The following is an 11,694-nucleotide window of genomic DNA, read 5'->3' on the forward strand; positions in this document are numbered from 1 at the left end:
TTTTTGCCTTTTTATCACAGACATACTGAATTCTGAACCCTGCAGCTGCTGATCCAGGGGTCATATTAATGGCTTTGTTCTGATTTTTTATTGTTTCTGTAGTAACAGATGATGGACAGGGAATGTAAATATTTTTATTTTTATTTTTTTTAAAGAATTGATGTAATTATATATATATAGTACAGACCAAAAGTTTGGACACACCTTCTCATTCAAAGAGTTTTCTTTATTTTCATGACTATGAAAATTGTAGATTCACACTGAAGGCATCAAAACTATGAATGAACACATGTGGAATTATATATGGAATTATATACATAACAAAAAAGTGTGAAACAACTGAAAATATGTCATATTGTAGGTTCTTCAAAGTAGCCACCTTTTGCTTTGATTACTGCTTTGCACACTCTTGGCATTCTCTTGATGGCTACTTTGAAGAACCTACAATATGACATATTTTCAGTTCACTTTTTGTTATGTATATAATTCCATATATAATTCCACATGTGTTAATTCATAGTTTTGATGCCTTCAGTGTGAATCTACAATTTTCATAGTCATGAAAATAAAGAAAACTCTTTGAATGAGAAGGTGTGTCCAAACTTTTGGTCTGTACTGTATATATATGCCATTGCCAAATATTTAACATTCTTATTCAGAGTGATTTACAATTATCTAATTTATGTAAATGAGCAGTTGAGGGTTAAGGGCCTTACATAAGGGCCCAGAAGTGGAAGCTCAGTGGTGGTGGGATTTGACCTCAAAACCTTTAGATTAAAGGTCCAACATCATACCCACTTAACTACCACCTCTTCTCTAAAGTTATATACAGATAAAAAAAAAAAAACAACTTTCAATATAAAGAAATTTAACATGTTGATTAAGAAAAGCACTTTAACAATGGATGTTGTCCCAAAGCAGTTTTACAGGATTAATTAGATAAATTAGGCCCTAATGAGCGAACCAGTGGCGACAGTGTGTAGAGAAAAACCTCCTGAGATGGTATAAGAGAAGAAGAGATAGATTTATTAATGCTAAAGGAAACTCTTTTGCCAGAGACCACTTTAGGTTACAAAAAAAAAAAAAAATGTCTCTCTCTATATATGTGATGTACAGTATATGTGTGAGGAAGAAACTCAGACAGGAACCAGACGCAAAAGGGAACCATCCTCATTCTGTCACCAAATGTTTATTTATTATAGTTCCATCATTGTTGAGGTTATTAACGGTTCACTGATGGACATTTGAGTGCATAAATGTTCATTGGCAATTTAATTCCTACGCCATTGTAGTGGTTCAAACTGTTAATTATAATAACAGCCGTTCTTCATGGTTTAAGGATTCACAGTAACCTCATGGACCTTTGGGCTTTTTATGTGAAGAACATCTTCAGCTGCAGTGAGTGGTCTCCAATGTTAGAGAACTCATTCCAGAAGGCTTTAGGATGAGTCAGGCAGGTCCAAAAAGCAGTCTTTTGGTCAAAGTCAAATATTCTATGTATTTTTTATTTTTTTTTAAAGCGAAGACAAAAAAATCTTCGCCCATATACAAGATATTAAACTAAATATAAATCACAGAAAATCACAGTTGATTTTCTAAATGACTCTCAGCTTTGCTAATCAGATGCTAATCACTAAAAAAAAAAAAAACTTTCTTTTCGGCTTCTCCCGTTAGGGGTCGCCACAGCGGATCCTCCGCACGTTTGATTTGGCACATGTTTTACGCTGGATGCCCTTCCTAACGCAACCCTCCCCAATTTATCCAGGCTTGGGACCGGCACTAAGAGTGGCTGGGGACGGTTCCCTGACCGGGAATCGAACCCGGGTCGCAGCGGTGGGAGCACTGCATCTTAACCACTAGACCACCAGGGGGCCAGATGCTAATCACTAAACTATCACTAAATAAGTGTGGCCTAATAAAGCATGATAGATATGCAAGTGTGAAAAGACAAAATAATGATGCAAAGAGCCACAATAATAAGATAATTTAGAAAACCAGGACCAAAAATGGAAAAGAAAATGAGAAACAGGGCTGCAGTTAAGATGAGTTTATATACAAGGGCAATTATATGCGAATGAGAAACAGGTGTGGAAGTCTTGTGCAGTGAGCAGAGGTTTTTGGGAAATGCAGTCTGGATAATGTGTTTGGTGAAAAATAAACTCTTTCCTTCTCTCTGTGATCAGAGGATCCATGTGTAGCATTTACAATTACCTTCTTAAAACCCAGCATTAATCCAACAGGATAAAAGCCGTCCAGTTCTTTATCATAGCTTTATAAGAGCATTAGTTCATATCGCTATGTTTTTTTTCTTCCGCTACTGCTCATGCTGTTCCGTTTCACAGATGTGTGCGGTCTTCCTTCGCTCTTTAACCCTAATCCCGGGAAGACTTTAAGTGTCTGCTGTTTGAGGGGGAGGAGAAGGGGACGAGGATGCACCATTTAATTCCTTAACCCCTAGACTTAGGACAAAGTAGGCCAAGAAACAAGAGCGACAAAATGCACTTGAGCCCATGGGAGACATATTACATCCTGAAATTGACATGAATGTTTGGTTGAGAAGTTTCCATGAAGTTCTTCCAGTTCATCAATAAATGTTAATATGTTCATGTTTTAGTATATAAAGGGGATTTTATTCAGGTATGTGGTAGGTTCGGATAAGTATGGGGTCGTTTTGGTCATTTATAGGGTCAGTTTAGACAGATAAGGGGTTAGTTTGGAAAGGTATAGGGTTGGGTTGGAGAGGCATGGGAGCAATTTGGACTGGCATGTAATTGTTTTGGATGGGCAACTTGTCTATTTGTATTGGTGTGCTGTCAGTTTGGACAGGTATGGTGCGGGTTTTGTATGATGGTTGGATTATAAAATATACATGGATAGACAGAACAATGTTGGGTTAAACATGTACCAGAACAGTGTTGGGTTGGACATGTACCAGAGCAGTCTTGAGTTGAACATGTACCAGAACAGTGTTGGGTTGGACATGTACCAGAACAGTGTTGGGTTGGACATGTACCAGAGCAGTGTTGAGTTGGACATGTACCAGAGCAGTGTTGAGTTGTACATGTACCAAAGCAGTGTTGGGTTGGACATGTACCAGAGCAGTGTTGAGTTGTACATGTACCAGAACAGTGTTGGGTTGGACATGTACCAGAGCAGTGTTGGGTTGGACATGTACCAGAGCAGTGTTGAGTTGTACATGTACCAGAACAGTGTTGGGTTGGACATGTACCAGAGCAGTGTTGAGTTGAACATGTACCAGAACAGTGTTGGGTTGGAAATGTACCAGAGCAGTGCTGAGTTGAACATGTACCAGAACAGTGTTGGGTTGGACATGTACAAGAGCACTGTTGAGTTGAACATGTATCAGAACAGTGTTGGGTTGGACATGTACCAGAACAGTATTGGGTTAAATATGCACCAGAACAGTGTTGCGTTGGACATGTACCAGAACAGTGTTGGGTTGGACATGTACCAGAACAGTGTTGGGTTAAACATGCACCAGAAAAGTGTTGGGTTGGACATGTACCAGAACAGTGTTGGGTTGTACATGTACCAAAACAGTGTTGAGTTGAACATGTACCAGAACAGTGTTGGGTTGGACATGTACCAGAGCAGTGTTGGGTTGGATATGTACCAGAGCAGTGTTGAGTTGTACATGTACCAGAACAGTGTTGGGTTGGACATGTACCAGAGCAGTGTTGAGTTGAACATGTACCAGAACAGTGTTGGGTTGGAAATGTACCAGAGCAGTGCTGAGTTGAACATGTACCAGAACAGTGTTGGGTTGGACATGTACAAGAGCACTGTTGAGTTGAACATGTATCAGAACAGTGTTGGGTTGGACATGTACCAGAACAGTATTGGGTTAAATATGCACCAGAACAGTGTTGCGTTGGACATGTACCAGAACAGTGTTGGGTTGGACATGTACCAGAACAGTGTTGGGTTAAACATGCACCAGAAAAGTGTTGGGTTGGACATGTACCAGAACAGTGTTGGGTTGTACATGTACCAAAACAGTGTTGAGTTGAACATGTACCAGAACAGTGTTGGGTTGGACATGTACCAGAACAGTGTTGGGTTAAATATGCACCAGAACAGTGTTGGGTTGGACATGTACCAGAACAATGTTGGGCTGGACATGTATCAGAACAGTGTCATGTATCAGAACAGTGTTGAGTTGGACATGTACCAGAACAGTGTTGAGTTAGACATGTACCAGAACAGTGTTGGGTTAAATATGCACCAGAACAGTATTGAGTTGGACATGTACCAGAACAGTGTTGGGTTGAATATGCACCAGAACAGTGTTGAGTTGGACATGTACCAGAACAATGTTGGGTTGGACATGTATCAGAACAGTGTTGAGTTGGACATGTACCAGAACAGTGTTGGGTTAAACAGGTAACAGGTAAATTTAGACAGGTAAGGGATTTGGACGTGATCAGTAATGGCAGGACTTCCATCTGCTGAAACCCGAGTGTGTGGAAACTGTGGACAGCCGCCCAGGTAACAGCAGTAACATGATCCAGATGAGGTCTTGCTGGCATCTGCTCCTCGATCACACCAAAACACTCACACGGCCATGCAGGAGCAGCTGGACATGCAGAACAACACGCAAACACACACGCGTGCACAGCTGCAGGTGAAACGTTTTAACAGAATGACATCAGGCATTGATGGAGATGACGAGGATCCGTGTATAGTCTGTGGATGTGTTTTTAGAATTCTGATTGAATTTCTGAATGAAAACATGGCAGGTGCTGAATGTAGAAGCAATCCGCAAAGAAATAAAAAAAAAAATTTACATATACTGAAACACCAATTCTGATTTCAAAGCCAAGAAGAAGAGAAAGCAATAACAAGAAAACACAAAGCAGTATAGATCAGGAGGCTTTATTATAATATCTTCCTGTCCTATTATATTATGAGTAGATTTTGATCTTTCTGTCCACTGAACACTGAAATCTCCTCAATCCAGAGAGCTCTATCCGGCTTACTGGGCTGGACAAACACACACACACACACACACACACACACACACACACACACACACACACACACACACACACACACACAACAGGCCTTATGTCCTCACTAAGACACACAATAACTAGGCTTCAATACAGTCCTGGAGTTGTGAGATTTAAACGCTTCTAGAAGATCACGAGAAGACCCCGAGCTTCTGGATATAAATTTCTGAGCGAGTGTGAAGATGGGAGAATAGTCATTATGATGGATTTTCACAAACTTGGAGGTACACAATTGTACAGGGCATCTTTGGGTGCGGTAACATGAAATCTTTACTCACTTGAACTAGGAGACCCAAACCTGTTTCAGCATGACAATATCCCTGTGGCCAACTCTATTAAGATCTGCTTTATATGGGTTGGAGTGGAGATCTCCTACTATTGAGCTTTAAACCCTATTAAGCATGATGAATGTGAACTGACTGCACCCCAGACCTCCTCACCCTCACCTACATCGGTACCTGACTTTACTAACACCATTGTGGATAAATGAATCTCCACAAAATCTAGTGAAACATCTTCCCAGAAGAGTGGAGCTCATTATAACAGCAAATGGAGACTAACTGTGGAATGGGGAGCTAAAAAAAAAAAGCAAAGAGCAATCCTATGGTCAGGTCCACAAATTATTAAACTAACTTAAGGCACAATAATGGCCTAATATGTATTTAAATGTATTTTATTGACTTTTGTTTTCTTACTGGTCGGAAGCTGCAAGAATATTATACACAATAAAAACATTAAAACTGCAGGAACAATAACACAGACAGATGGTGGTTGTTTTCTAGAGGACACTCGGTTTATAAAAACAAAAACAAAAAAAACTAATTAATAAATTCAGTTGTCCATTTGTAAATCTCCAAGCAGATTACAGAAATCTGATTTTGTCTTCGTTCTTTCTTCATAATAAGCCGAAGCCAAGCTCCAGCCTGAGGATTAAAACTGCACACCATTTACAGGAACAGTTCAAGAGAAATTCTGATACGGCCTGAACAAAGTCCTTCTTACCCCAAATTTAAATCATCACATAAGACATGATTGGTGTCCTTATTAAAACATATAATGTGGAGCTCCGCCTTCAGAAATCAAGCCACGCCCCCTAGTGAACAATCAGAGAAATGATTTGATGATCCAGCTTTATCATGGCGCTACTGTTTTTCGTTTGGTCCATGTTTGAGTCGTAAGCTTTTATTATTTGTTACGATCAGTAGCTTTAATAAAACAGATGTGCCATTTGATCGAGCATGTTTGATCGAAAATAAATGTACTTTTAGTTAAAAATATTTCTCTGCCATATTTGCTTTTTTTTTTGGTTTTTACAAAAATCCCTTTCTTCAAAACAAAGTATTATTATTATTATTACTATTTTAATCATCATATCTGTCTGAAGATTTATATTTCATTAATCACAAACATCCTTAAGCCTTCCTGATCCCCTCCCTCACTTCGGTAGAGAGATTAAAGGGAAAGCATACGATCATTCTCTCTTTATGATCAGGTCAAAGGTTTTATAAGGACATGAGGGAGTGAGACGGGTGAATTGGGGTCGAAAGGTCAGACGTCTCAAAATCCTGAACTAAAAAAAAAAACCTCAAAAATGAATTGTGTGTAATGTTCCTGTTACCTCAAACAGACTAATGTGGAGACTTATAGCTACCAGTGGAACATGGTGTCACTCTCAGGTAAGGGCCGTGGCCTAAACAAAGTCTAATAAAGACTTATTCTGCATTTCTTTTGCAAATGTTTATGGACACAGTGGAATTGAGTAAAAGACATCAGGTGGAGCTGGAGGTAGAGGAGCTGAAGATGCTGAGATGTTCATTGGGAGTGATGGCGATGGACAGGATTAGAAATGAGTTTATTAGAGGGACAGCTCATGTAGGACGTAGTAAGGTGAGGGAGGTGAGATTGAGATGGTTTGGACATGTGCAAAGGAGGGACATGGGGTATATCAGTAGGAGAATGCTGAGGATGGAGGAAGGAGGAAAAGAGGAATGTCAAGGAGGAGGTTTATGGATGTGGTGAGGGAAGACATGCAGGTAGTTGGTCTGAGGCAGATGTAGAGGACAGGGGGGTATGGAGCAGCAGAAAGAAGAAGATTTAAGAAGAAATGTATTTTAAAAAAACAAACGTCTTCAAGAATGAATGAGATTCATTGAGATTTTATTGAGATTAAAATAACATTTTATTGTGATCATTTATATAATATGTACAGATTAAATTAGGGAGAAATAATGGGTCAATTTGATGGACATTTCATTGGACTGAGCTGAAAGACTTTTATAAATCACACTCAGTCATATTATAAAGACTTAAAAAAAATATCTCATATGTTTATAAAAAAAATTGCAGTTCACGATCCTGATTATAAAAATATTTTGCCCTCAAAATTTCGGCATTTTCTAATTTCCGCTTCCGGTCAGGGAGATTGGATTAAAAGTCTCGGCGCGCCATCTGGTGGCAAAAAAAAGCACGACAACCTCCAGGTGAGGCCTTTATTTATTTACTATTTATTTATTATTTTAATAACCGTATGGATCCAAAAATGTAAGATAATTTGACTTTGGAAAAAAAAAGCAAAGCAATTTCGATAACTTTTACACTGACACCATTCAATGTTGTGGTTGCCATGGCAACTAATGCGCCCATATATACCCACGTGTTTGATGTGCGAATTTCATATTCTAGTTAACCGAGCATGACGTAAGTTCAGTTTTTTGTCTCTGGTCATAAAACTTCTTAAAATCCCACATTTCCTTTACCCAGGGGTGGGATTTTGACATGAAATAAAGCACCTTTTTCTGACCTTTTTTTCTATACGATTTTAAACATTGTGGCGCTTCTACAGTGTATTAATGGACTGATAGTTCCACAAATGTGCTGGTGTTCCTAATAAAGTGGACGCTCTGTGCTGCTTCAACACGTGTAATAACACTGATGAAGGGTAGAATTGGAGAAACACAATCCCTTCAAAGTTCATTAGAGTTAGTGTGAGCCTCAGTCTGATTGAAACTCAATTATGAGCAAAAGTATTTATTTATCGTGGGTTTTTTTTTTTGCATATTTGTCACTGTGTAATATTATGATGTCGAAGATCCAGAGTAAAAACAAAATGCAGTTTTTAGATGAGGATTTTAATTATTAAGGGAAAAAAGACGTCCAAAACTCCCTCGGGTTGTACAGCAGGACAACCATCTGGAACACATCAGCAGGTCCACCTCAATGGCTTATAAAATCTCCTGTGGACTGATGAGTACCGAAGTCTCAAAACGCCAAGCATTATATATTTTTATATATATATATATATATATATATATATATATATATATATATATATATATATATATATATATATATATATATATATATATATATCTCATCATCAAAAGAACAAAAGACTTAAACTACTTCATTCTGTGTGCACTGAATTTATTTAACACACGAGTTTCACAATTTAAGTTTTGAATTAATCTGAAATAAATAAACTTTTCCATGATTTTTTTATTTATTGAGATGCACATGTGTATATATATAAAATGCACAGCCTCTTAGGTGTTCCATCGATGAGACAAAAGTTTTCCGTACGAGTGCGTCTCATTACATTTAGCGTAAAACTAACAGCATTTTATAAATAAAATATCACACCAACAGTGAAACATGGTAGTGGTCCAGGTCTGCTCTGCAGTTACACAGTCTGGACTTAAAATCCAATTGAGATGCTGTGGTATGACTTTAAAAATGTTGTTCATGCTCGAAAATCCTCCAATGAGGCTGGACCAAAACAATTATGTAAAGAAGATTGATGTGAAATTCCTCCACAGAGAAGTGAAAGACTCCAGTGAAAGTTGTCAGTTGTTGCCTCCACACAACTAGCAATGTATTAGTAGGTTTAGGGGGCCATTACTTTTTCACACAGGGCCAGGCAGGTATAGGCACCACAAAAAATAAAATCATCATCATTTAAAAACTGCATTTTGGATTTTCTTTGTGTAATAGAAACATTTTCCTGATCTGAATAATTTGTTGGAGTAATATCCAAGGAAAGGTGCAAATACTTTTTCACAGCACTGTATCTTTTTGTGGCTTTCAGAATATTAAAGCTCCACGAGAATGGAGACTGTAAAAGCCCATCTTCATCGACACCACCGAGATCAACCATGAAACTCACACGCATGCGTTCAAAGGCAAGGGTTCATGTTTTCAGCTCGAACGCATGCTGAGGCTAAAACGTGTGTATTGTTGTGTATCTAATCTTCTCATCTCCTTCAGCAAACCTCTGTGTGTTCTATTCTTTCCAGGTGACCAACGAAAGGACAGTGAAGTTCTTCACGGACATTCGAGATCTCGTGTTTGGTCTCAGTGATGAGTAAGTCTGTTCGTGTACTGTATTTTTTGTTGTTTTTATCCACCGAATCCTTCCAACCTGCGACCTTCATTCCAGAGAATGGGACGGCGTAAAGAAAGACATTTCATTCCAGTACACAAAGCTGGAGTTGGTGATTCTGTGCTCGTCCATCGTGAAGTTCGTGTCGACTCAGGTCGTCTGGTGCATCCTGCCGATGCTCATCGACTTCGTGGGAATACAGCAGGCTCTCCGTGCGTACACGAAGCTACAAGAAAACTCCACACAGGGACACAACGCGACTCCAAGGTAAGTCCTCGAGTCACAACTGAACCGTGGGCTGGTCCTCGCATTGAGATGCTGGAATGAGTGTGTGTGTGGTGATGATCCTTTTAATTTGTGACATTTGTGTCTTTTAGTCTACATTTATTCATATATAACAATTAGTTAATCCGCTATACTGTTTTTATTTAGAAATTGACCAATAATTTGTGCTGAAGATGTTGAGGTTTTCGTTGGGAGTGACGACGATGGACAGGATTAGAAATGAGTTTATTAGAGGGAGAGCGCATGTAGGACATTTTGGAGACAAGGTGAGGCAGGTGAGATTGAGATGGTTTGGACATGTGCAGATGAGGGACATGGGGTATATCAGTAGGATAATGCTGAGGATGGAGCCACCAGGAAGGAGGAAAAGAGGAAGAACAAGGAGAAGGTTTATGGATGTGGTGAAGGAAGACATGCAGGTAGTTGGTGTGAAAGAGGCAGATGTAGAGGACAGAGGGGTCTGGAGACGGAGGATCCGCTATGGCGCCCCTAATGGGAGAAGCCAAAAGAAGAAGAAAAAGAAGACAACACTACTGAAGGGCAAAGCGTGTCTTGAGAGTCACGTAGAATACAGATTAACATGGCAGAGGTAGAGCTGTAACTTCCTGCAGACAGAACTACAGAGACGTGCTTGTGACAGGGTAATGCGTTAGAAGTTAAAAGGCACTTAAGTAAATTGATGATTTATTGTCTGTCTAAACCAAAGAATAAAAAGTTTCTGGAACTTTCTGGAATCGAAACCGTAATGGGGAGAATCGTATCGCATCGCATAGGTATCTGCTTTATATGTATCTTTAATTCATCATATCGTTGGCTAAGCGTCAAGATGCGAATCGCTTTGTCCTCGATGATGGAGATGCACATCCCTAACTTACACATGACTGTGCTTCATTGTCACCCGTGTGTCATTACGAGGTGTAATTTTGGCTAAAGTGCTACAATGAGCAGGTTTCCAGAAGTGATAATAGATCTGTTCTCCTTCATGCTATAGTTTTTTTTTTCTCCCCCAGATCACCTGAAGACCTGTGCGACTCCATCTGCAGCCTGATCGAAGGAATCGTCAGCCACAGCAAAGAAGCGATGAAACAGACCATGCTGAAGTTCAGCTCCGTGAGCGCTCCAGCTAACCATTTGGAGATGAAAGATCTTTTGGGAGAAAGTACCGATTCCCTGATCCGTGTCCTTACAGCTTCATCCACACGCACCATCGTCAAGGAATTAATACGAATTTGCTGTCCGGAGGTTTTCCACACACTTTCAACGGATATGACAAGTGCCTCGTGTTATAAAGTGATATGCAGCATCGTGAGTACAATTCAGCACTTCTCCGAGGAAGACAGCAACGAGGAGAAGAACACGGGCTCGGAAAGGAGCAGGAGGAATGCGGCCTTGTATAGGTGCAAGAAGAACGCGGTCTCGGATGAGAACAGAAAGAGGATTTTCAGCGAGGAGACGTTAAACATGGCAGTGCAAGCTGTATACAAAATCCTCACTGAAGCAGGCCAAATAATTGCTTCTGCAGGATCACCACCCTCCAACAATTCCTCCAGCGTTGGCTCCATAGACGAGATGACAAAAACGCAATCGTCTGTCAGCGTGTGGACGTCGGCGAACTTAATTGCGCGCACGTTTTTAAGAAGTCTAGAAAAAGATCCACCGTTTACCCCCCCACCTTATATAGAGCCGAATTCCCTCTTGGCGAGGAAGCATTTTCCGATCGCCATGAGAGACTTTATATTCGTCCAGAAGGAGGTGTGCATGCTCCTCTGTAGCATCGAAATGGAAACGTTGCCAGAAGAAGCACCTCGTGCAAAATCGTCACGACTCGATACGCGTAAGACAGCGGTCAGCGGCGCTCCCAAGCCAGGAAGCGGCGATGCTTCCTCAGCACAGCGTTCCTCAGAGCATGCAGGTGTGATGAACGTCATTAAACTCTGTGAATGCCTGAGCTCTGTATGCGACAAGGAACAGCTCAGACTCGACACGTGCACGGCTGAA

The 11,694-nt window shown here is 40.1% G+C and overlaps 1 protein-coding gene across 1 annotated transcript in view; it reads left to right on the top strand.

The window, feature by feature from the left end:
• Positions 1-11,694, top strand: part of ak1 (adenylate kinase 1) — a 162,012-nt gene that overhangs the window by 102,279 nt on the left and 48,039 nt on the right. The gene's annotated exons all lie outside the window — the stretch shown is intronic.

This window comes from Silurus aristotelis, assembly GCF_946808225.1.
Source record: "Silurus aristotelis genome assembly, chromosome: 26".
NCBI classification, from domain to species: Eukaryota; Metazoa; Chordata; class Actinopteri; order Siluriformes; family Siluridae; genus Silurus; species Silurus aristotelis.